We start from the raw sequence: 5,912 nt of genomic DNA on the forward strand, positions 1-5,912 counted from the left end.
ATTCAGGTCCTGAGTTTATCTGTGAGGAGCTGTGTGTGCTTGGGCAGACCAGTAATCCTGAATCTCTGTGTTCAGATGCCCACTGTGAAGGGCATAGACCAGTGACCCTGAAGGCCCCTCCTGCCATAAATACCAGTGTCAGTGCTTTTCCAGAAAGAGCAGGGAGGTGGTTACAGGGAGGGGGAACCTGGTGCTTGTTTTGCATCAAGGGAGTAAAATTATAGTGAGGCCGGTTTGGCAGCTTTGAGCAGGCCCAGCCTGGTGAACATCTTGTGGCAAAAATTTATAGGAGTGTTGGGCATGGCTACACAGGTAAAAGGTAGTACTAAGGCCTCCATTTACATCAGGGGGTATAGCTCAGGGGTAGAGCATTTGACTGCAGATCAAGAGGTCCCTGGTTCAAATCCAGGTGCCCCCTTGCTGTCCTTCACTTTTGCTAGCTGAAGCTGGTATTGAAGATTCGGCTTCTTTCCCCTATCCAGGGCCTCAGGATACCAAGTCTTCTCAAATCTGGGGTAACTTAAAACCCTGTCTCTGAACACCACAACTCTAGAGTGATACGTTCCTCCAACTATGACTTTTTATTTCACTTACTACTGGTCTTGTTCTACATAGGCATGTTTCTACATGTTTTCATTGCCTTAAGTCAGTGCTGTGTTGGTAAGTGTTTAACGACCAGCTCTTGAGGGGAGGGGAAACATTGATTTGCAGTGTTTTCCAACTTCACAGTATAAATAATCTCACCAAATCCAATGTCAAGCCACAAACATAAGATCGCTGATCACGGTGTTGGGAAGACATGCTGAAGTGCCTCTCTGGTGCAAGTAGGCTCAAGCACACCACTACTCCTAACCCATCTTCCCTATAGTGGCATGGGCTCTTTGACCCCCCACGCTATCCTCACAAAGCTTACAGAAATAAGAGCAATGGCTATGACAGAATCATCCATTTACTCAAGACATATTTGCGTTCTACTTGATGCCAGACACAGGAGAGACAGAGCACAGCAGGAACTGTTTGTGGTGAGCAAGGGAATCAAATGAAGAACTGGTCAATTGAATGTAAGGATAACTAGATAAATGAAGAAAGGTGCTAATTTAAAAGAAAAGGAAAAAAAAGGGAAAAAATAAAAGAAAAGGATTTCTGTAACCAGCAATATGCTAGACTTGATCTTCTAAAACTCCTCCTACCTCAGAATGTCCAGAAATGTAAAGTGAAAGAGAGCAAATATCCATTCATTGCTGAGCTCTCACAGCAGTAAAGATCTCTTAGGAATGGGGGTGGAGGGTGAACTAAAACCCTCCAAGAAGGACTGTGATGGTTGTGGTGATATAACCTACTTAGCTGAGTCTTAATAGCCATTTCAGTCCAGGAAATTAGGTTTTTATCCCCTCTAGCCACACCATTAGTGAAAGGGTGGACTAGGAAAACACCAGCACAAAGAAGACACGGGGCCTTTCTCTCTTCAGCAGGAAGAAGGCATCTCCCCTGAGAATTCATAGCCACAGATTTACTCCCACATATGTTATGGCTTTGAATTTACAGTAGCTGCATGCTTCAGACACTTCCCAAGCTGAAAGTTAACCTTAAACGTGCACTCAGGCTAACAATGATTCTGGAGTACCCAGAAGGAGCAAACACAAACTCTTACGGGCATGCCTTCAAGAGGCCCCACAGAACTCTGCTGATGAAACCTGGATTAAGATGAGTTCACAGTTCAAAATAGTAAAATATATGAGGAATCCATCTACCATGAATGAACACTATTAGACAAATAAAGAATGTCAGATAGCAGAATTATCAAACAGATATTATAAATTAAGTATGGTTAATGTTATTGGAGATATAAGGAATTGAATATATGAGAATAGATGATTTCTAATGAGATGAAGGACATTCATTTAAAATAAAAAATACAATAATTGAAATTAATAGTTTAGAGCAGTTTAGACAGAGAGAGAGAGAGAAAAGAGAAATCTGGGAATGAAATGGGATAGAAATCTTAGAAAACATGACCAAGAACAAAGCACAGAGGTCTAAAAGAATGCAAAACATAAAGGAGTGGCTAAGAAAGGTGGAGAATAAAATTGAAAGTTCCAACAAATATCACATATGAATTCTACAAACAGAAAAATAATGGAGAACAGGCACTATTAAAAGATATAATGTTTGAGATTTTCCAGACTTGTACAAAAATACAATGCCTCAGATTTAGGAACCATGAGTTCCAAGAAAGATAAATAAAAATAAATCCATACCTAGGTACATTGCAGAGAAACTTCATAATACCACAGACAAAGGATGATTTTAAAAGCAATCAGACAGAGAAGACAATTCTTGTGAGAAGGACTAATAATTAGACTGACAGCAGACTTTTCAACAGAAGCAATGAAAGTTGGAAGACAATGAAACAAAATATTAAGTGTGTAAAATAACTGGAGCTTCCCAAGAGGCTCAGTGGCAAAGCATCTGCCTGCCAATGAAGGAGACGCAGGAGACATGGGTTCAATCCCTGGGTTAGGAAGATCCTCTAGAGGAGAAAATGCAACCCACTCCAGTATTCTTGCATGGAAAATCCCATGGACACAGGAGCCTGGTGGATTACAGTCCATGGGGTGGTAAAGACTAAGCACAACAACAAGAGTAACTAACTTGGGATTCTCTACTTAGCTCAAATATTAAAGAGTGAGAGAATAATAAGGTATTTAACTGAAGTCATTTACTTCTAACATATCTATCTTTGCTATAAGAACTTTGAAAAGTTGTACTTCAGAAAGAAAAACATAGAACCCAGAAGAAAAGAAAAAGAAGAGAAAAAATAGTGAATGAAGATACTAGCAACCATGTTAGTAAATCTAAACAGCATAGATTATACAAATTAATATACTAAAGTCCTTCTATTGTTTAGAAGGAGAGTGAACTGTAAAATATAATTAGACTATATTAAAACAAATATGTGTATAAAAATTTTAAAGAGTAACCTCTAAAAGCATAGAAAAGGAAGGCATAAATTTAAAATCAGTAGAATAAAAAAGGTGAGTAAAGAAAAATTAATCAATCCAATAGAAGGAAAGAATGTAGAAAAGGCACAGAAAAAATCATTATCAATAGAAAGCAAGAAATAAGATGATAGAAATGAAGTAAAACATATTACTAAACACAATAAAGGTAAATAGACTACTTGCCAATTAAGATAGAGATTGTCATATTGGATTATGCAACAACAACAAAATGTAGCTACATACTCTTATAAAACACACAACTGAAATATAAATATCCAGAAAGTTTGAAAGTAGGATGGCAAAAGATATATTAAACAAATACTATCAAAAATAAAGTTAATGTAGCAATACTAAGTCAGGCAAAATGGAGTATAGATTAAAAGTATTATTAAGGATAAAGAGAATTAATTCATAATAATAAAATAAACACTTTCCCAGGAAAATACAATTCTAAACTTGTAAACACAGTCTCGAAATATGTAAAGCAAGAATTGTCAGAAATACAGGAAGAAATTGACAAACGCACAAGATTGATAGGAGGTTTTAACACATCTTTCTCAGTAACGGATAGATCAAAAGTTAAAAAATAAAAAAGATATAGAAGACATAAATAACACAACCCAAGCTTGATGTAATAGAAGTAACTTGATCTCTACACACACACATACACACACACACACACACACACACACACATATGTACTCTTTTGAAGCAAACATAGAACACTTTGAAACATTTATTGCATAACTTTAACACAAAGTGCGTATCAGAAAATCCTTAAAAATATGAGCATCACATACTACATTTTTTAAATGCAAGGCAAAACTCAATTACAAAAATATAACATCATTAAAGACATACATTCAGAAACTAAAAAGTACTCTAATAGATAAAAAAGGAAATAACAAAAATCAGAAAATATTTAAATACTCAAATTGATTGTGGCTGTTTTCACAAGGAGAAGTAGACAGCATCTCTACAGGAAGCTAGCTAAATTATTTGGGAAAACTGTAGCTGGCTAGTTCACCAAAAGCCAATTCACAGAATGACCAGAGAGCCAAAAGCAAAGTGTATGAAAGTCAAACCACTGAACATTGAGTTGCTGAAAAACCAATCTGAATTATTGAAAATCTTTAAAAATTGTGTTCCATTTGCATTCCTCCCTTTGTTTGTGTGCAGAACCGCCAAATAAACAATGATCTAAATTTAGGACCATTCTCCACAATCATTTTACACGGCAGTTACAGAAGCCAAGGTGGATGCCGGCATGGGGTGGGAGGTACAACTACAATTTAAAGGTAGGAAAGAGGTTTCTCAGGCACTGGGAGAACTGGCCATTTGCAAATTGATTTTTGGCAACAGGGTCATTCAGCACACAGGATGTTGGTGAATTGCTTAAAGCAATTGTTGACCCAGAGTCTACAGTTGGGGCCCCAGCCTGGTCAGGTAAGGGGGAGGTTGAATCAAAGAGGTACCAAGCCTGTACATGCTAAAGGAAACGTATCTTTCTTGGGTAGAGATATTACTTTTTTTTTTTTTTTAAGTGAAGGGATTTTAAAGTTTACGGATTCTGAAACTAAGGGTGGCATGTGGGATGAGCTGAGAGAAGGGATACCTACCAGGAGAAAGCTGACCTCAGCAAGAAGGGCCCTAGGCACCAAGCACAAGTAAGGTACTTACCAAGGGGCACTGTGGCCTTGAGGAATCCTGAGAGCAGATGTTGAACTTGCACCTGCCTTTTTCCACCGCCTGACACCTTGTGATATCTTCAGATCTTCAGGACCGTGGGCTTCACAACATGGGTCCTGTGTCAGTGATTCCCTGGGTGTGGAGAAGGGGGCTTTGTCCAGGGAAGGGGCTGGACAGTCACTGGGGGTGTTCTACCCACGCAGTCTTTCCTTGGAGGCCAGGCCAAAGTGGTCAACATTGTACCCCAAAGTTCTGGGAGGTGACCCGCAGCAAGGCCAGCGGAGACCCACGGAGGTTAGACCCACAGGGACCAACACTGGGATTTCTGGGCAATAAATTCCCTTTCTCTGAGTCCAGAGGAAGAGAACTGTCGGGGGCGCAGGCGTGGGGAAGGGCTCTCCGGGCGGCAGGCGTCGCCTCCTATTGGACCCCGGCTTCCTCGGCCTCTGCAAACCGCAGGTTTAGCCCCACGAGCCCGCCTTCTCTAAGCTGTTCTAACAAGGGTCCACCAGACCTGGGATGAGGCCCAGCCGGGGATCGTCTCCCCCGCACCGAGAACACAACTCTCCTCCAGCCTCTCTGCGTCCTTTCTGACCCATAGAATGGTGGGCTCGCGCTTCATTCATTCAACACATTTATCTGAGGGCCTACTCCGTGCCAGGAACGTCTACAAATCAACAAAACAGAGCAGCAAATAGTTACACAGGTACAGTGGCTCACTGGTCAAGGCGGGGGTGAGCGCGGGAGCGGGGGGACAGACCTGAGCGCGCGCTGGGGTCTGGCGGCCACTCCAGCCCATCCACCACCCAAGTCACGGGGTCCAGCCTGCAGCCCCCTCCGCCCCTCTCGGGGTCCGCTTCCCCCACCCCTTCCCTAGTCACGGTCGGCTTGCGGGATGCGTCCTTTGGCAGAGACGGATCCCGTTTAATCCGAGCATCCCCACCTGGCGGATAGGAATCGTTCAGTAAAAGTTGGATGCAAGAAAGGATGGATGGATGGATGGATGTGTGGATGCACGGGTTTAGTCCGGCAAGCACACAGCGAGCTGGCCACAAGGCAGATCCCGGCGCCAAGCCCCTCCCCTGGCAAGCTTCACCGGGTCTAGGCATAACCAGTGGGGAGGGGGCGCCGCCAGGCTCGCCCCGCCCTCCCCTCGCCCCTCGCCTTCCCTGCCGGCTAGGCGGCGCCTTCTGGGAAATGTAGTTCGCGCCTGCGCCCGGA

General features: G+C 42.4%; 1 non-coding gene across 1 annotated transcript; it reads left to right on the forward strand.

The window, feature by feature from the left end:
• The first annotated feature begins 346 nt into the window (after window positions 1–346).
• On the forward strand, window positions 347–418 carry TRNAC-GCA. The gene has a single exon. It is a non-coding gene; the product is annotated as a tRNA-Cys (tRNA).
• Window positions 419–5,912: the final 5,494 nt, after the last annotated feature.

Source organism: Bubalus bubalis, chromosome 8, assembly GCF_019923935.1.
Source record: "Bubalus bubalis isolate 160015118507 breed Murrah chromosome 8, NDDB_SH_1, whole genome shotgun sequence".
In the NCBI taxonomy this organism is placed as follows: Eukaryota; Metazoa; Chordata; class Mammalia; order Artiodactyla; family Bovidae; genus Bubalus; species Bubalus bubalis.